The sequence below is a fragment of the Coptis chinensis genome, chromosome 1 (assembly GCF_015680905.1).
Source record: "Coptis chinensis isolate HL-2020 chromosome 1, ASM1568090v1, whole genome shotgun sequence".
NCBI classification, from domain to species: Eukaryota; Viridiplantae; Streptophyta; class Magnoliopsida; order Ranunculales; family Ranunculaceae; genus Coptis; species Coptis chinensis.
In genome coordinates, this window is record NC_141456.1 from 30,506,497 (window position 1) to 30,528,542 (window position 22,046).

Here is a 22,046-nt window from a genome sequence, read left to right on the forward strand (position 1 = left end):
TTGTATTATCAATAAATACTTCGATACGTACAGGCCGACAACTACACATTAGTAATACGTATATGTAGGCTAATTTGTAAATAGATATTATGTTTACGTATATCTACAGTAACAGGCAAATTGGAATTACTCATACGTATTTAGATACAGTAGCATGCGAAATTATTATACGTACGCGATATATACTAATATGTAAATACGAAAAAGATACGTAAAACTAAACATGCAACGTATTATACATAGACTAATATCCTATTCTTGTTTTGCATAATAATTCGATTTCATCAATACTCATTGAGATTGCGATTGTCATATAGAGAGCAGCTTCACCCCGTAGGGTTTAGAAACAACTTATCCAACTTAGATTTTAACCCTCGTCGGAATGTTCTCCTCTTTCATGACAAAATTGACTTATTAAACAAGACAATTTAATTATACGTAGATAAATACTAAACATGCAACAACGGCTACTTATACGTATAGATAAATATATCCATGCAAAACAGTACCACAAGTATGTATATATACATTAATATGCAATTCATAACCACTTATCCGCATATATATATATTCACAGGGGTATTGACATGATTCATACATATTATTAATTTAATATGCAAAAGATAGTCCATTAATTACGACATAATAACTATGTACATGTGAATCATGCAAAAATATTATAAAATTTGGAATGATACTGTCGTTTCAACCCGTGGACGTCCCGAACACCAAAGGTCAATTTGAAGTAGTTGTGGCAAGATCAGATATTTAGACCCTTTACTGGAATGAAATAGATCAGTAGGTGCTGCTGATGAAAATCAAGTAGGTTAAGATTACAACCACCCGCGCACGCGAGGGTTTAATGGCGGACGCAGGTCCAATACCGCGCACGCGCAGTAATCCAGTACAAATCGCTCAAATTTTCATAGTAGTCTTACAGCAGTGTATAGATGATTTTCTAGGTCCTAACTTTTAGTTCCTGCAAGTGCCATGAAAAACCCGATATTGGTCAGGTCCAAAATGCGGGAAAAAGTTCAAAACAACAAAACGTAGAAAAACATAAAATTGAAATGATTGAAAGGATGAGAGGGGGGGGGGGGGGTTTCCCCTTGGAGCAATTCCAGTTTGCAAGCACAGGTCCTTGGTTCTTTAGAACGGCAGCGGCGCCATTTGATGTCTACACTTCTGCGGTCTAAAGATACGAAATCTCGTTTCCGTTCGGTGTAGACTCAAGTCCTTACTCACGTCTTTGTGCGTCTAATTCGAGAAAGGATTCGAACCAACCTAAATACTAGAACAGCTATAACACCCCGTGTTTTATTATACGTATTTTTCTATTTAATTAATTAATTTAATTGTTTATTTTAAAAAAATTCGTCGGATTGGACTCGGGATACGTGGGCCTGGTTTTGGGCTCGAGTCTGTGTTGGGCTTGGGTTTCGGACCCAAGTATATAAACACTTTTTCTAGAAAATAGGGTTCAGAAGATAATATAATATATTAAAAATGGAGGCAGAGAGAAACTGTTTTGCTAGAGCATTGGAGCGCGACGAATCGGGCTAGGAGGATTCGTCGAGCTGTTCATACAGGTGAGTAGCTATTTTGCTATTTCACCGAACTTATGGTTTTCATTAAATTTTACTGTTCATTATTCGGCGTTCTGTCGCGTTGTTAAAACTCGGAAATCCGAAATTGAGTTTTAACTGTCCAAGCTTTATGTGCGTTAAGGGCAGTTAAAGCCCCATTAGAGAAATCGCCATTTTCCTTGTTTTTCTCGTTATACTCTTTTGATTTATCGTGGGTTGAACTAGGATGTTTTAATTGGTTTGAATCGTTGGTTGATGTCGAAGTCGTCGAAGCTCTGTCGGCTTTCGACAGACGCCAATGGCGAGGTCGCCCGCACGGGAGTAATATCGATTTTGTTGTGACTTTTCGTTTGATTTTTGATGGGATAATGTTTGGTGGTAGTGAGGATGGTTGTGGGCTGTCGGTAGGGGTTGCCCAAGGCTTGGTTGGAGACGTTAATGGCGCCGGTGGTTGAGCTGTTTTGGGTTGTTGTGTTTTCGAATGGGTGTTGGTTATTGAGGTATGTTTGAATGTTGAAGGTTAGTGGGGGATTGAATGCCGGATTGGGTGGTGCTGTTGAACGTTGACGGGGTCGTTAATGGAGGCGCCTCACTTTTATTAGGTTGTTGTTTTGGTGGGTTTAGGTGGTGATTCTATGTGGATTGTTGATTTGATGATGATGGGGTAGTGTTTGAGAGGGTGAGGGCTGAAAATGGTGGCGGTTGGAAGCTTGCAAACAAGCTTTAATGGAGGTCGATTTTTATTAGATCTAGTTTTGAAGGAGTTAGGGATTTAATGATTTGGGGGTTTTGTTTTTATTAAAAGTGTTTGGTTTTTGTTTATGAGTGAAACCGATTTGATGAAGTGAGGGATGGTGGCCGATGGTGGTGGCCGGATTTTGGAGGTGGTGGAGGAGAATTGGTGAAAGAGATGACACTGTAGCTGTAGTTGGGCCTTGGGCCGAACCAGTTAGCTACTTGGGCCAGTTCCTTTTTGTTTTAGTTTTGGGCCTTGGTTATTTTGTTTGGGCCCGATCTTATTTTGTTTTAAGTGGGCCGGACCACATCAGTTTTGTGTTGGACCAATTCTTTTTAGCCTTTGTTTTGTGGACCAGTTTATATTAACGTTTTTGGGCCGAATCCACTTAACTGTTTTTGGGCCCGTTTCTAATATTGCTTGGGCCAGTCCATATAATTTAATATAGATCCAATTGGGTCAGGTAGAATAAATAAGTGGACTTTGACCATCGACCGTTGACTTTGACCTTAGCCGTGAACCATGGCTATGACTCTGAACCTGTCAAACACGGAAACGCCAGTTTGACTTTGACTAGGACAGTTTGACTTTGACCATCGACCGTTGACTTTGACCTTTGACCATGGACGGTTGACTTTCACCTTTGACTTTGACTTGGACAGTTTGACTTTGTCAGTTTGACTTTGACTAGGACAGTTTGACTTTGACCATGACATGTTGAGTTTGACCTTGACCATGACATGTTGAGTTTGACCTTGACCATGAGGTGTTGACCTTTGACCGTTGACTGTTGACTTTGACTGTTGACCGTTGACTTTGACCGTTGACTGTGAATGTTGACTTTTCCAGTTTTTCATATGTTTGTTTATATGGATATATATATAGTAATAAAATACTGTCGGATATTGTATAACTTGGTTGGTAAATTATCTAATTTAGAATTTTGACGTGAGTAGTGTGTAAAGCATATTGGGCTTTGATTGTGGACTGTGGATTGTTTAATTGTACTCACGTTTTTATGTGTATATTATATGGACACATATAGTAATAAAATCTTTGTGGAAGCTTGTATAACTTTGGTTGTCATTTACCTAAGAAAGATTTGACCTTGATGATTGGGTATTTTTGTTAAACAAGAGAAAGTAAGTTAAATCGCGTCGGCTTTGCAACACAAAAAAGCTTCGATCGTTTGGATACAATGGAAAGAGTTGTTCCATTCGAAAGATATCCCGTCAGAAATCCAATTTGCTGAAATTAGGATTTTGACCGTTTTCAACCTAAATTTTCTTTTAGATGGGTTAAGGTTTGGACTTCGAGTTCTACATGAAAAAGTATATCTAAATACCTTAGTTTCTAAATAATTAAGTTACATGTCATTTGGATGAATGTAGGAAAAACCTTAGCATTTATTTTGTGGCTGATAAGAACTACGAAGGCTTGATTCCAATCTTGAAAGATTTGGATACGTAGGCAGCTTTGAGCAAAAGTGCAGCCACTACACTATATCTATAATATATATATTATATAGTTGTGTGATAACTATGTGATTATGTTAGAAATTACTGTTGTTTTGAGACTACATAAATATATATGTGGGAGATAGAAGTTGTATATGAATATAGACTTTAGTATATGTGGATATGTTTTAGACATTAGTGTGTGTGGACTTGAATTTGGGCTAATGAACTATTTGTTTACGATATTGTATATATGAGTATGGTTATATAAATTGTATTTGTTTGATTATAAGTCCATTTTACATTTAATGATATTTAAGTGCTTGATTTGCCTTGACGTGAAAGTGACTCTTTGCATGTGTGGTCTATTTTGACATGAGTAATGCTAGTATAATTATAAGTGATAATAATGTTTTAATGTGTAAGCCCACATCTTTAGAACTCTCCACGCCTCGAGGGATTTGGTAATGAAAAGAAATGTTTATGACTTGTGATGTCATGTGATAGATGGGTATTCATTGAATGTGCCATGAATGACCCAATATTCATTGAATGTGCCATGAATGACCCAATCGAGGAACTAAGGTATAGAGGAACTAAGGTATTCGGGGTTGGTTGGTCGATTCCTTGAATGTCACGGGAATGTAGGTTTGGGTATTCCTTGAATGTGGCGGGAATGACTCAGGGCATTTATTGAATGTGCCATGAATGGCCCGTTAGTGTTATGATGGGTATTCCTTGAAGGTGGCGGGAATGACCCAAGGTATTCATTGAATGTGCCATGAATGACCTGATATTTTGTTATGCCCAAAAGAGGCTTTGTGATTATGTGTATGGAAAGCCCGAGAGATGGTATTGTGACTCACAAGATTTACGAGTTTACAAGATGAAAGTATGTTTTCCGGAGGCGATATCCCGCTTGGGGACGTATGTCTTGTAGTGGTATTTTCGGTGTGAGTGAGGCGCACGGATATGTGTGATTTGGCAAATGTGTGTAGTGCAAATCGTGGAGTAGGAACTAAAGGTTGGGCTGTGTCTTTGAATAAATGAGTCAACGAGATAAGTAATAAGCAAAGTAAAATATTGATTTTACGTGTGATGGAGTTATTGCATATGATGTTTATGATTTCTTATGATAAATGTTTACGTGGTTTGTATGAGTTGATACTCACAAGGGATGAATGTACTCTTTGGTTGTGACTTTTCCTCGTTCTCATAAGTAGACGAGTGATACTAAAGTAAAAGTATATGAATTGTGTGATGTTATGGATATGAAGTGTGACGGTGAATAATATTAGTAAATGATTGTAATTTCTATGATTTGTGAAATGACTATAACTTGATATGTTATTACGAAAATATTAATGACTTGTGATAGTCCGAGATCTATGGTTATGCACGCAGAAACTTTTTATGACATAATGATGTCATATGAATGACTATCATTGATATAGGTATTATGATAAGTGGTATTCCTCAAAGATACTGGATCTAACCGGGTTATATCAATTAGACTTCAATGTCTTAAATGAGGTTGGGTCATGAATAGAATTTTGATTGGCCGAGATAAATCAATTTATTGTGATGTCTAACTCGTTTTGCAGGGGAGGGTAGGATCTATTAATCTTTTTCTGCAGGGACGTAAATATCCTACCCTAAGACAACGTGTTGGCTTAAAGGTAAGGTATACCCAACTCATATTTAATTAGGTTATCATATGTGCAGTTAATAAATGAAATGTAAAGTGGTATTGTATTGTGAGTTATTTTGGAAAGTGGGAATGACGAGTACTATTATATGAGATTCTTGGAATTTGTATGTTGGGGTGAAATCTTACTTGGGAAGAAAACTACACCGCTTTTGGAAAACGGAACTATATTGTCTTCAAAGTTGAAATTGTTTGTAATGTTATATTATTCATTTGAAAGATTATTATATATATTTTGTTGTTAGTCTACTCATACCAAAGCAAATTCAATTTGTTTGACCCATGTTTGCTTTGTTTTGTAACGTGGGTGTGTTCTTGGGAACATAGATGGTGGAGTGCAGTGGATGAAGACACGTGACTTGGATTTGCTCTTGGAGTCTTCTGGTTTAAGTTTTTCGAAAGTGTATAGTTTTGAATTGAAACAAAGGTAATAGAGTTGGTTAGTAAAAATTTTATTTGTAAATGAAGCGTTGTTCTTTCAGTTTTAATTTGATTTTAGATTTTAAATATTGTGGTTGATAATATGTTAGTGGGTTTTGTTTCACCCTGGGTTTCCAGATGATTGAATATCAGTTTTAATTTTTCTGGAAATTTGGGGGTGTGACAACAGCGTACAACTTTATTGTGCTCTAAGTAGGGAAACTAGTGAGTAAGATTCATTTTGGATTACTAGCTAAGTTTAGTTGTGTTATTTAAATCCTAACGGATGCTTAAACATGCAGAATACAAAAGACGGTAAAAACTAAGATGTTTCCTAAGATATTCAAAGAGAAAGAAGGGGTGGAGAATCATGCTGCTCATGCAAGGTCATATTATCCTATCTTAGTATCAGATTACCACCCTCTCTAAGCTATTTTAGGCTCATTAACAAACCCGAACCGGCTTGAGCATCAATCCCTAACGAAATGGACTCATCTCTAAGTCCATTTCCCTAGCATAAGAAGTTGAACTAGGGTTTCATCTCTGAAATCCCATCTCAACTCCTGGACTCATACAACATAATCCTGTTAATTATGAAAAGAAGAGATTAGAGATAACTCGCGTGCGTGGCTGAAAAAAGCACGAAACACGTAATTATTTGTGTGTCGTTGTTTGTGTTACGTATCTTTTGCAAATCTTACTTAGCCTATTAAATATTGATTAGTATAGTGGCTAGCTAGCAAGGTATCAATCCTACTCTAAATAACTAAGTGATGATAATAGAAATTCCTAATCTAAGTTACTCTAATGGATGCAAGTAAAAGATGTGGCTAAGTAATGATGAATATATAGTTGATTTGATTTGAGATGTAAACTATGTATAAACTAAACTAAATTAAATATATAAAAATGAATCAAGAGAGAGAATATCTTGGGAGAGATGAATCTACCAAAATCATAGAATTAGTCTAATAGATTTACCTATCATACTTAATATAAATCACCAATAGAAACTCACCATACCTACAAACCTTATGCTCATAACCATGATGATAATATGTGGCTTTCAACTTGCTTTCTATCTTTTCATCAAATACTTCTTCAATCTCCAATGATATCTTATATCTAACCAAATTATGTTTTAAGTGGCATTCAATATACAACTCTAGGTGCCATGGAAAATCCACATGTGGCATTAACCATACAACTATTTGAGGTGCCATAGAGAATCCAATTATTATACTATAACACTAAAAACTAGAAGAAAACAATCTAGGGTTTGTGGCATTTGGCTCTACACAATCATGAATTATCCTAAGACCTCCTAACCTCCACAGGAGCATTAGATCAATGGATGAATAAGAAAAAACTCAATAAGGGATTTAAACTAAAACATGATAGAAGAATAACTAAACTAAAATATACGAAAAATGCTTCATCTGCCCTCCCAAGAGAAGGGAGATTAGCTCCTCATACTATGCTATGAACATAATATGAAAAGAAATAATCTTTTTATAGCTATTAATGGTGAAAAGGTCTGAACTTTCTTCTCTCTTAATTCTAGATCTAAGATGCAAACACTAAATTTCCTAGATGATGTAAACTGAGATTTTTGTGCCTTATATATTGGCTTACATGCTCGTCTGGATAGAGATTAGAATCCTATGTTTATTTGGTGTCAAACTCTTTGTAATATTTCTAGAAGCAATTCTGAAAAAGTAAGATTTGTTTGTACAAAAGTGAGACGTGGCCCACTTTGCTCTGCAGGCTATTTTGCAAGCTGCAGCTTCTGGCAGCTTTCAGTTTCCTAATTCTTGTGAAACTCTGACTTCTTTTCCATGTTGATCTTCTCTTCCTATGAAGTCGAAATTAAGGCTTTGAGATCAGATTTAAGACTCTTCTAACTTAATTATTATCCTCTTTTAGAGTCTCATTAGGCTTGACATTTATGGAGACAAATATGACGTTTTTGCCCTAGGCCTTTACCTGTAATTCCCAATGACTCCTTTTTGACTTGTTTGACTTATTTTCCCTCCATATTTTATATTTAGATTCTTTGACCTACAAAAACTCAAATTGCATCATATTAGAATATTTAGATATAAAATGGAGACTAACATACACATAATTGGGGTTATAAATCATTACTTTTGAGCACTTATCACAACCTCCAACTAGCATTTTACTATTCTCTTATCAAATATGTGTTATACTAGAGAAGTGTTCAAAGCTAACAATACTAATTAAATAATAAACTAACTCACTTTCGCAGGCATCGCGTTTGCATTTACCATATGCAACAAGGCTTTAAACCTTTAAGTTACCCTTAAATGACGAGTTATAGCCTTGATAGGGTTTTCAGTTGATATACCCACAAAATCAATTTTACATATGAACTATGGTGAAATCTAGATAAAACAACTTTTTTCGGTTAAAATGTCTAAATCAAAAGGTTATTACTTATCACACCCATGATCATAAAACATTAGGCCAAGGTTCTATTCATAAAGATAGAAAAGAGTGACTAATCATTCTAGCTAGAGCTTATTCATTTTTAACTATTTTGATTTCTTTCTCTTTTCCAAGCAACGGAATTTCTACCTCACCTTTGGATTAGTATTTTGACTTAAAATCTCACCATTTCATACACTCACAAGAAAATCTCTCTCAGATAAGTTTTCTATTTTACCTCCATATGCAGGGAAATGAGTAAAAAGTAGAACATCCCACATATTTAGTTAGAAAGACGGAAATTTGCAAATATATAAATAAAGTCTCATGGACAGAATGTCAATCACATTTGAAATGTCGGGTCCTTCACTTTAGCATCCTTTCACCTATTCTACACTTCATATCATACTTTAGTGATAAGTCTGAGTATTAAAATGGGGCTTAGGACATGTTAACAAGAAAAGGGTAAAAAAGATTCAAAAATTTCTGAGAATATACTAAAGACTTTGTGCTTTTTACCTTCTTGGAAATTTTCTTCACTTGTAGACTGCAACACTTGAACTCCATCACTACTTCTGCTAAATTATATATATGGGGCAGGCTAGGTAGACAGCAGAATTCAAAACAGCATCCAAACAGCAGAATTCAAGCCGTTGGATCATAACTGATAAGATCAAGATGAAAATGTGATATTTCGGAATTTGTTTCACAAAATACGATATTTTACCTCACAAAATCTGAAGGGTTTGGGTTTCCAAATTTCCTCCCATCAAACAACAAACTACGATCACGAGGGTTTTGAAAATTCATAAAAACAACAAATCATCAACAAAATCAAAACCACCAAAATCAAACCCAAAATTCAAAACCCAAAAACCCAAAAATCCAAATTTCATGGGCGATCCAATTCATCATTATAAACACATTTGTGTTGAAGACTACAACCCTTTTCTAAATATGGCAATTTTTTTTTTTTTTCTACCCATGAATGGTTTTTGTGGTAGTTCACTTTCTATGTTGGTGTTTGATCAAGTTTTGTTGTTGGTGCAGGGAAGTCTCGATGTCTATAAAAGCTTCATTTAGTAATGTAGTAAACGCCCCCACGGATTGGGGGATGATGTGCACAATGGATATCTTCGTTCATGGCATGGTTCTGTTGTTTCAATTGTAAGATTTGTTTTATCCATTCTTATTAACTTCGTACTTGTTTCGGCACTAGGTCTTTTTTTGTCCCTTGGTGTAAGAAGAATGTTGGTTATTTTTTCTCACGGTGTAGGAATGTCAAATTTGAATTTGGGTGGCGAAATTTCTCCTTCCATTGGTGATCCGAGGAACTTACATTCCATGTGTGTAATCCCTAACCTTGTATCATTTTAAAGTTGTAGCAAAGTGTGAAGTTTGATTATTGTTGTTTTGAATGATTTGAAGGGAATCACTTGGTGGGCAAATTCGATGAAATAGGCAAAACTGTGGTGATCTAAGAACTCTGTAATCCTTCAACACCACAGGTGGTTTGAAAATTTTAAAATCGCAATAAAAAAAGGAAAATTAGAATTTTGTATTCATTACATTTGCCTAATGTCTTCTATTACTTGGGATCCCTATATGTAGGGGTTAATCAGGGGATTTATTTGGGAATTTGCTCTATGGAGATATTCCCTTTTGATATCAAGCAAGCTTAAACTTGAGGAAGTGTAAGTTACCAGTCCACCTGTCCATATTTAATGTAGCTTTTTAGTGTGTTTATGATGATGTTATACATGGATTTTGTTATCGTTATCGTTTTTAGTTATCGTTATTATTATTTTTGTTATTATTGGTATTGTTATTATTCTTATTGCTATTTTTGTGTTGTTGGCGGGTAGGAATGATGATGAATTGGGGATAAAGGTGCTTAGTTTTGTTGGGGTAACTGTATTGTTTTTAGTGGTTGGATAAAGGTGCTTGGCATGGAAAGGCTAAAAGCAAAGTTAGTGATTGGTTGTACTAAATGGTCTGCTCAAGACTACTCCTTTAGAGATGTTGTACTAAGAATTTGTTTGTTTAGTTCAATTAGTTATTACTGCTGTGATTGGTGTGGTGAAGTTTAGATTTTTCAATTTTCTTATATGTTAGAAAGATGGATGGTCCATACAAAAGCGTGGTTTGCTTCATAGATGGATGGTCCGTACAAAATTGTGATTGGCTGTACTAAAGATGGATGGTCTTTTGATATCTTCAATTTTCTCATTTTCAATTTTCTTATATGTTAGGCCTAAGCTTAGTTTTTTGGTTGCTTCAACTTTGATGGACTTGGCAGTCTTCTTGGCTAGGCCGCCAAAAGGAATTGTCCCTCTCTTTAAAGGCTAGCTTAAATCCTTATGCCCGTTCGAAACTCTACGAGAAATTGTTAAAGGCCCAGTTCAAAGTGGGATGTCGAGTTTTGTATGATGTGTTTGTATCTTTGCAAGTTTTGGTGCAAGTTTTGTATCTCTGCATACATAATTATTTTTAGTGCAAATATAGGTCCAAGCCCATTTCATTTCACTCAATAAGCTAAAAATCGATCAAATGGAGTTCTCGAGAGAATATAGAGACTAGAAGATCGTAACATAGCATATTGGTTTGAGGCGCATATGAGAAGCTATTGGTTTTGCATATTGGTACTAGAAAACCGATCATAACAAGTTATGTGAGAGAAAACTTGACCGCCCATATTGGTTTTTGTTGTTTATCGAATTTTGGTTATTTCTGTCAGAGTTTATTTCAAACTTCAATGAATCTGTGATGGCTCTAAGCACCTATTTCTCACGCCTTACATTGTTGGGTTTAAGTTTGTCTCAAATCTAGTAATCCAAGATTTTGCACCGACACAAATCAATCCACCATCAAAGCAATTCAAACTGGGAATACACATTAACAGATTGGCAATCCACGATTTGAAGAAAAGAAAATGGTACACTAAAGCAAGAAAAGAAACAGAAATGTCAGGAAAAAAAATCCTCTACATTAACAACCAATCTGCTGAAAGTTTACAAGAACGATACTCCAAAATTCACCAATGCAAGAAATCCCACACTCCAAAATTCCCAATGCAAAAACCGAAAGTGAAACAACAAAGAATTATTTGACAACCATCTTCAAGATCAACAAGGAATCGATCAATGAACCATCCGATTATACTAATTGGTAGCTTAATAAGAGACACCGCGAAATTAAGCCAATCCAAAGACAACAAAGAACAACATTTAAACTAATGAATGCGTGGATGGCTCTAAGCACCAAAGAGAATACTCAAAGGTACGGCTGTTTACTTGATTAATAGATTACCCTAACTTAGCACACTTGTCTCCACTAGAAAAGTGATTTGGCACCAAACCGGACTACCATATGTTACCCATGCTTCTTTGCTACATCTATACCCACGCCCGGATTGCTCCTTCATCCGCTATTGATCCCGGCTCCTTCTATAGCGGGTGCACTACCGATCTCACCACATGTCACTTGTTTTCTCGATTGAGATACCTTTACTCCGTCTTTCTTCTTGGGGGCAGTCTTCCTTGAGGTGTCCCGCTCTACCACATCCGAGACATAGATTTTACGATATGCAAAAGTACAACCATACGACTCCCATACGACTTTTCGATATACAAAACACTCAAGGTCTCTAATACGCGAGAATGTATTCATGTCAAATACAGTTATGATGTTGTCTTTAATGGAGCTGCTTCCTTGTGTTCGAAGTACCACAGATTTTGCGTTCTTTCGGTTGTGTTGTTACAAACTAATCGAACTCCTTTGGCAATAGGGCATGGCAATTGAAATATAACAAATCAAAAACCAAACTACAATCCCACGGTTTCAAGATGAGTAAAGAAATTAGCTAAGCACTCACATTCAATAAAGAAATTAGCTTTGCATACTCCTTTCGGATATTCCCAAGTGCACACAGGGAACTTAATGCCTCCCCTCGAAATCCAAACGTCACCAAAGACTGGAGATCAGGAAAATCTGATATTTTTGATGTATGATGCTTCTCAAGTACAAGAACCCGCCAACAAATTATAACCGGGTTAAACTAACTCTGGGAAAAAAATCATGAAATGTCAAGTGAAATGAAACAAATTACCTTGAAATTATTTGGCAAGCCAGATCTACATCGATTTTAAACTAAACCATCCGAATATCATGTAGATCTACATCAAATGCATATAATAAATACAGTTGAAAAAAAACAAATAACAAGAAGCAGAAATAGTGTGTCACAAGATCGAACTAAAAACGATAAATTCTTACCAGATAAATTAAGAATCAAGCACGAGATGATTTGTTTTTGGGTGGTTTTGATTTTGTTGATGATTTTTGGGTTTGATTTTGGGTTTTTCGGTGGTTTGATTTTGTTGTTGATGATTTCGGTGGTTTTGATTTTGAATTTGTTGTTTGTTGATGATCGTAGTTTGTTGTTTGGTGTTTAGAAATTTCGAAACCCAAACCCTTCGTAAAAGATGAACGAAACCCAAATTCTGAAATATCGCATTTTCATCTTGATCTGATCAGCTATGATCTAACGACTTGAATTCTGCTGTTTGGATGCTGTTTTGAATTCTGCTGTCTACCTAGCCTGCCCCTATATATATATATATTTGTTCTTTGAGCAAAATGAATGATTTTATTCATTTGACTTTGGTAAAATTTCTTTCAAAATCTTCTTCGTTCTAGCTTTCTCTTTAGTTCTTTAGAAATCCTCGAAAATATGGGTAAGGCTAATAATATGGGATATGCTCCTTATCTGGAGTTGGGTTTAAGATGATTGGTTTAAGAATAAAAGGTTTAATATATAAGGCTCAAAGTGGTTAACATGATAATCCTACTAGGTGGGATAAAGGCTGATTTGTTCACTGCTTGACTTATCAGTATGATATTCCGCTTTGAATATACTACAAGACCTAATGGCTATCTCCCCAGTTGATGCCACCTCGTGATTGACCAAATCAAGAATAAATGAGACTACACAACGAATTTAAGCACAGAAAAATGGTTGAGTCAACTTGGACTCAGATTTACGTAAAGACTCTCCAAGAAATTTATAATTGAAAGGCTCAAGTTTCACAAGTCAAGTCTCTATAATAATCATCTAGTTTGGTAGAAGTTTAAGTTGCTCTTTCATTTGAAATTCCTCTAGTGGTGTATTATATGAACTTACTCTAGACTAAGACTTTTATCAGTGAGATCTATTTCTAGTAATAGAAACTTAGTATAAAAGTCTTACTGATCCTGACTATGACTTATAATTTCCAATTTTCATTAGCCAGTTTAAACGATAAAAATATACTTTTCACCTAGAATCACCATAATTCACATATAAAATTTCCAAATATTGTAATTAAAATATTGCAAAATTTTGATTCTCACCCCCTAACTAAATGAGGCATTGCCCTCAATGACTAAATAAAATAATTGAAAGCTTACCATAATTTAAATGATTAGAGAAAGAGCGATATTACCTTGAAAACCATATTGGTTTTGCTGTGGAGACATGTTTTGTCTCCATGAATTGTTTGAGTTATTTCTAAGATCTAGGTTATTGTTGTTGTGTTACTAAAATTATTTTGATAACCCTGTCTTTTGAATGTATTAAAAGCACAAACATCATCAGTACCTTGAGCAACAAACATAGAGCAAACTGAGGTGTCGTGATCTATACTAAGACAATTTTCACAAAATTGGTTGACATTCATTGCTTGTTGAGGTTGATTATTCATTGGAGAATTTAAAGTAAATGAATCAAACTTCTTGTTTAAAGTTTCAATTCCTATGGATAAACTAGCAATGGCACCTTCAAGTTTCTCATTGAGTTCATTTTTAACCTCATACATACCTGGTTTACTAAAACTCATCCCCTCATCTACCCGTGCCATGTCCTCATGGTCACTACTATTGGCCCAATCCTTAGAACTCTCATAAAAGTTTTGCAAAAAAGTATAGGCTTCATCAGGAGTAAGACTAGTAAATCTTCCTCCATTCATTGATTCAATTAACTGATGGTTCATAGGTGAAAGACCTTTTATAAAGTAATGTATGTACTATATTAAGTATGTCAAAACCATGATGTAGACAACGGAGAAGTAAATCATTAAATCTATCCCATGTTGTATGAAACTCTTCATTAGGTTTTCCTTTGAAGGTTGAAATAGCCAATTGCATGGATTCAGTTTTACGTAAAGGGTAATATTGTTTCATAAACTTTTGTGATAGTTGCTCCCAAGTAGTTATAGAATTAGAGGGTAGGGATCTATACCAACGTAGTGCGGCATCCTCAAAAGTCAAGGGGAACAACCTTAATCTAGTTTCTTCAGGGGAAAGATGAGGTGCTTTAAAAGTACTTAATATACTCAAGAACTTACTCAGATGATTATACGGTTCTTCATTTGTTTTGCCATAATATCTTGGCAACATATTAAGAATGGTGGGCTTAATCTCATAGTTATTGTTGTTGTCGGGCATCACTATGCAGTTCGGTGGTTGAACCGCGATAGGTTAAAACAAGGTGCTAAGAGTTCTTTGATAAGCCATGGCTGTCACACCCCGAATTTCGATAAATCAGATAATATAAATTATATCCGAGATGTGACAACAACCTCAAAACCCAATCTATTACATAACCCTTAAGACAATAATAACACATGCGGAAAAAATCTAAATAATAAAATATTGTTAACAATAATTTATCATTATGAAAACTTGCAATCAAAATTAAGTTACAAACTTCTTCACTTAAGAATTTAGAAAATAAATTAAAACATATGTCCCCAACAAATTCCACTACATCTTTGAGGAAAAATGAACCGACATCTTATTAAAAATAAATGCTAACATCAATCACGAGCAGCACGCCACCTTCTCGAACATCAGCTAACCCTGTCCAGGTTGATCGACTATGTTCATATAAGAACACACCCGATTAGCAAACATGCAAATCGGGTCAGCATTATAAATAATGTTGGTATGAGTAGCCTTAGAAAAACCATTTAGATATACATAAAATTTTGTTCTTTATATGGCAGGTAGTTCCTCCACCGAGGCGCCTTAGCTTAAGGTAGTCAGTTCTTTCATAAAGGCACCTTAGCTTCTAACTAAGAGCAAATCAAATGTATGGTATCCTAGTACTTACCTTTATGCATGCTTTATCGCAGAGTGGGTCCTCTCTGCAAGAATAATTAGTTTAACCCACTCTCCTGCAAAGCAATTTGTAATAATCATAGCATAAAATGAAGCTTAACTTGGCTGTCTTAAATCAATAACCACACCGAAGGAAAGTATCATATTAGTAACATTTATTAAGTGTCCCTAATAACACGTCGTCTCTATGTTTTACCTAGTTTCCTTGGCTAGCACAATCGCTACCCAACGCCGAACATATACATCCACATGCCTCCCCTCACATACTGGACCACTCTGTGCGTAACTACCCTAAGCGGGATATCACATACTGGGTAACCCTCACATGGAAGCCATTATGTGAGTAATGCCACTATTCGGCATAAAAATAACGCGCGTCTCATTCTAAAGTTTGCGAACGAGATAGTCAAGCCACTATTCGGCTACGCTAGAAGGGCCATTCAGATTCACTGAAACGCCAAAAGGGCCAATCAAATTGCACACGCCCTACACAGGGAAAATCACATGAGTTGTGGTAGCTAGGTTCTAAGATTTTCGTTACGTAATTTATTCAAATGTATATATCTATGCATCTTAAAATTTTCCTCCTTCACGTGTCAATATTCACACAAGATCAACGTCAAATCTATATTAGATACTGACAAACAAGTTTATACAAGTGTCACCAACATCCTATCGTCGGATTGGTCCATAAAATTCAATCTATAATATTTTGGAAAAAGTCAACAGTCAACAGGTCAACTGTCAACCCAACAGTCAATGGTCCTAATCGGTGGTCATCCCAACCGGTCCTCACCCAAACCCATATTTAAAACAAATCAAACTTTGGTCCTAACCGACTTGGCTAAGCTGACCCGGTTCCATAACTTAAGTCGTACCCGGCCCATAAACTGATTTGGCCCAACTAACCGAAACAGACCTTAAAATTATTTAACCCGGCCTATGTGATTCACTTAACATTCTATGGACCAGCCCACATAAACATGTTAAACTTGCCTAAAACAAAAGATAAAAGAATTGGCCCAAAACAAAAACTGTTATGGTCTGGCCCAACTAATTATCCATAGGTCTAAAAAAGTTACACATCGCACTAGATCGCTCTCACGGTCATCCCATTCCCAGCACCAACAGCTAGCTTCCAGCCACCCAAAAATCCTTCACACACCACCCAAAAACTAACTCAGCGAAATTTGTGTGGGTGAAAAACCCCACAACTTTACTTCACCAAGCAATCCCAAATTTTCAGTTTTGAAAACACCTCTCAACTCTTAGATCCGACCGCCATTAACGTTCTTGAAGCTTTCAACCACCCTCAAACTCCCCCCTACCACCATTCATCAAACAACCAACCCGCAATACAACCAAAACAGTTCAAAAAAACGAAAATACATACAATATCCAACCCCTCAGTATCGCAGTATTGAATATTTACAGGGGAGGAGGTTTGGGGGCTCGAGCCTCCCTTTACAACCACCTAAGGGTTTCGACAGTTCTATGATTCTAACAAGTTTTAACATTAACGAGAAGAATCGTTGCTGAACATAAAATGAGCAGAAAATGAAAATGAACGGAAAACATATAATAAACGTGGTACTACAGTAAAGTCGTCTCTGTGTATAGACGAGAAAAATAAAACTAAACTACTCACCTCCTGTGTTATCAGGAAAAAGAAATATCGAATACGACAACGCGAGAATCAATCCCAGCTAGCTCGCAAAATTCGCCGTTCTTCTTCGTTTTTGCTTGAGTGTGATGTTTGTGTTTTTGAGAAAAACCTCCTTTCTTCGTAGACACCATATATTTAGCTCAACTTCCTATTTTACTAAATATTTTTATATCATAACTATGGAATATTATTTCTATTAAAAGTATTATATGTATTATGTTCCTTAGGTTAATATCTTGTTTCCATTTTTATTTAAAACTTTCCAAATATTAAGAATAATCTATACTCCAACATTCAAAATTCAAATACTAGTTTCCTATAGTAACATTATTCGAAATTACTATTTGGTCTTCCCTCCTTTCTCTTTCTATCAAAAGTCAAACCCACATACTAGCACGTTGACCAGAAAAATAAAAATCAAATACAAAAATACTAAATATTGTTATGCAAATAATGTAGAAATAAAATAGTGGTCTTACAATGGCGGCTAATGGTACTTTCTCTGGTGTATCCTCTACTTGTGTAGATGATGTAACTAAGTCTACTAGTGGTGTGTGTGTCTCAGATTCAAAATCAGATCCTGAGTTCGATGGTGTGGTCTCCTCTAAAACCAGAATTGGAAGATTGTTACAAGAATTAGCTCTTTTGATTAAGCGTTTATGAGGTGAATCACGAAACCAAGTTTTTATGCACTAGAAAATTAAGCTATATAAACTAAATGAATATGCACTTAATTAACTTAATTATATTATTAAATTATATGAGACTAACTATTAATGCTAATTATGAAACCGCTAACAGGGGATTCACGGTGGAAGAGAAGTACTTACTGTTACAGCAAGCAAAACAAGTCCAAAAATTTTGAAATTTTTATAGCAGCTACCTGATACGTTTAGAATGTAGCCTAAAAATTTCAGAGAAATCGGAGCTTTCTAAGTCCCTCTTCTGTACTGTTTAATCCTCTAGAGTCTAGTGAAGAAGTTTTCTGCACACACTGTAAACAATCGATTGAATAAATAAGTAAAAGAGGACTAAAAATCACGAAATGTTTACTAGAGTCTCGTGACATGTCAAGGATGATCTTGTAAAAAGTTTGGATTATTTGGAGTTTTACAGATCCTTCTTCTCTACTGTTCTTCCAGAGACCTTGGTCCTAAAAAGCTGCAGAAACACACTGAAAACAAGCAACTAGTTAAGTGGTCAAAACAGGTCAAACAATACTCAAATTTTTATTGGAAGCTCCTGACAAATCGAGGTACCTCCTGTATAAAATTTAGAATTTTTGATAATGTGAAAATAACTCTGCTCGACTGTTTTTATAGATGCTTGCGTCCTAAAAACTGAAAATGGGGTACTGCAAAGACGATGTTAGTTACCTAGGTAAGACAAGTACTAAAAATTATAAAAAAAATTCAATAAACTACTGATACTGTTCAGATAAACTCTGTAAAATTTCAAATTTTTTTGAAATTTATAAATACATTTTCTGTACTGTTCTTTTCTGTTAAACAAACACTAAACTTTATGAAAATACTTTATACTATGCAAATCTAATTGAATTATGCTAAATTAATCTAATTATGCTAAATATGCAATTTATACTATATGAATTCCTAAATTAAAGTAATCTAAATTAACTATTCTATCACCTAATCAATTTAGAGCGGGCAGTGACGCCATTGAAAAAACACGAAACACGTAATTATTTGTGTGTCGTTGTTTGTGTTACGTATCTTTTGCAAATCTTACTTAGCCTATTAAATATTGATTAGTATAGTGGCTAGCAAGGTATCAATCCTACTCTAAATAACTAAGTGATGATAATAGAAATTTCTAATCTAAGTTACTCTAATGGATGCAAGTAAAAGATGTGGCTAAGTAATGATGAATATATAGTTGATTTGATTTGAGATGTAAACTATGTATAAACTAAACTAAATTAAATATATGAATATGAATAAAGAGAGAGAATATCTTGGGAGAGATGAATCCACCAAAATCATAGAATTAGTCTAATAGATTTACCTATCATGCTTAATATAAATCACCAATAGAAACTCACCATACATACAAACATTATGCTCATAACTATGATGATAATATGTGGCTTTCAACGTGCTTTCTATCTTTCCATCAAATACTTCTTCAATATCCAATGATATCTTCTATCTAACCAAATTGTGTTTTAAGTGGTATTCAATATACAACTCTAGGTGTCATGGAAAATCCACATGTGGCATTAACCATACAACTATTTGAGGTGCCATAAAGAATCCAATCATTATACTATAACACTAAATACTAGAAGAAAAGAATCTAGGGTTTGTGGTATTTGGCTCTACACAATCATAAATTACCCTAATACCTCCTAACCTCCACAAGAGCATTAGATCAATGGATGAATAAGAAGAAACTCAATGAGAGATTTAAACTAAAACATGATAGAAGAATAACTAAACTAAAACATACGAAAAATGTTTTATCTCCCCTCCCAATAGAAGGGATATTAGCTCTTCATACTATGCTATGAACACAATATGAAAAGGAATAATCTTTATAGCTATTAATGGTGAAAAGGTCTGAACTTTCTTCTCTTTTAATTCTAGATCTAAGATGCAAACACTAAATTTCCTAGATGATGTAAACTGAGGTTTTTGTGCCTTATATATTGGCTTACATGCTCGTCTGGGTAGAGATTATAATCCTATGTTTATTTGGTGTCAAACTCTCTGTAATCTTTCTAGAAGCAATCCTGGAAAAGTTAGATTCGTTTGCACAAAAGTAAAACGTGGCCCACTTTGCCCTGTAGGCTATTTCGCAAGCTGCAGCTTCTTGCAGCTTTCAGTTTCCTAATTCTTGTGAAACTCTGACTTCTTTTCCATGTTGATCTTCTCTTCCTATGAAGTCAAAATTAAGGCTTTGAGATCAGATCACTACAAGAAACAGGGTCTTTAGCGACAAAAGTTTTAGCGACGACAGTATATCGTAGCCAATGGTCACTTTTGGCGACGTTTTTAATCGTTGCCCATACTATTCTAACTTGCTTTTGAAAAATATTTTTGCCGACGTTTTTAGCGTAGCCAAAAGTGACAATCATTATTTGTAGAACGAAAATAGAATTTTGGCGACGAAGTCAATGACGTAAATTGATTTTTCTCTTTAGCTACGCTTTTTAGCGTTGGTGATTGTATTTCATTACCGACGTTTTTTCGAACCGTTGCTACTAATGGGATTTCAACCACATAAAAATATACGTCGCTAATCCACTTTATAATTTAGTTTATATCTAATTAGTTTAGTGACAAAATTTTCTTATATATGGCGCTATATTTTTCGGTCGAGCCTGCTATATTTTTAGCTGTTTCCGCCCCCATTGTTTTAAGAAAACACAAAGAAAAAATTAAATAGGAAACCCTAAGTCTCCAAAATAGAAAAGAACCAAGTTGAAAACTCGTCTTTCCCCTTCTCCCACACTTCATCTTTCTCAATACTGAATCGCGACAACCATACGAATCAATACACCAACCTTTGGCTTGAGGTGGCTAAAGGTGAGGCTATTTCAATCCCAACTACCAGAACCCGCCTTATCTTAATATTGGTTATCGGATAAAACATTGTTTCGCAGGTTCTTACACAAAGATAGGAGTTCTCAGATTAGCCTTGTGCTAACAAAAGGTGAAGAGCATTAACTTCCCTGTACATTGACATCGTAAATCAAACTTCATTATCAATTGGTACACTTTACACTCTCGTTCATCTTCTAGAAACCTTAAATTAACCTATGAACTGTTTTATGAAGAGAGGCTTGACTAGTTTTGTATTGTTGTGTTAGTTTTATATCCTTTCCTTACTGTTGGATAAAATTCTTCATAGAAATTTATATTCACTAGTTTTTAATAGCATGGTTTGTAACAAAAGGTCAAAGTAACAACAGGAGCTCTCTATCTATCTCTCCCTCTCTCTGAAATTAAACAAAGGTGAAGCCACTACAAGAAACAACACCCACTTTCTTCACCTATTTTATTTCCTTTTTATTATCACTATAAAATAGAATTTAATATTATATGATAGCCACTTCATACTGTACAAGAGTGAAAATACGTGATTTGGTTAGGGATAGAAGAACATAATAGGTTTGGATAAAGTAGATTTCATTAGCTTGGCTGATACATAGTCTGATGGTTGCATCTCTTGATTTAATTGATTTTTATGTTTTCATACCCCTCATAATTTTATGTTTTCAATTTTGGAACGAACATTCTAGTTACTGGTCAAAGCCTACATTTTATAGAGCTGATTTTTTTTTCTCTTAAATTTTTGCAAGTCTTATTTTTGCTTTCACATTTTATTGCTTTCTTGATTGTTCTTAAATATTTTTACAAAGTTTTGTTTAGTTTGTCTTGCTCAATGATTACTACTGAAAGGAGTATGTTCTATGTTTGTGACATAATTTATATGTTGAAAGATAAATTATTTCTTGCAGTTTGATTTTTTTGCATGTATGATTATATACTAGGATTCATTTTTTAATTACTGGGTATGATAAGTTAATTCGTTAGATATATATGCTTAATGGATTTGTGAGTCTCTTTAGTTAATCTGAATTGTCAAGATGCTACATAACTTAACAAGATTATATTGACCCATTTTCTTTTGTAGGCACCTATGAGTTAGTTTCGTAATAGTCTGATTAGTGACAAGTTATTGCAAGTTTATCTGAGGTCTGGTAGCATCCTAGTATTTGTTATTCTTAAATGAGTTTAGTAATGGAGTTTGAATCCAGTGCCTTGAGGTACATGTCGTAGCATCCTCGTTTTTGCTTCCTATATATTTGGCATGTAGTGAGAGGGAAATAGCTTGTTTT

General features: G+C 35.0%; 1 long non-coding RNA gene across 1 annotated transcript; it reads left to right on the forward strand.

The window, feature by feature from the left end:
* Nucleotides 1-1,383: 1,383 nt before the first annotated feature.
* On the forward strand, nucleotides 1,384-5,975 carry LOC147523408 (uncharacterized). Its single transcript, XR_015196389.1, has 2 exons — nucleotides 1,384-1,589; nucleotides 5,815-5,975. It is a non-coding gene; the product is annotated as an uncharacterized LOC147523408 (long non-coding RNA).
* The last annotated feature ends 16,071 nt before the right edge of the window (nucleotides 5,976-22,046 follow it).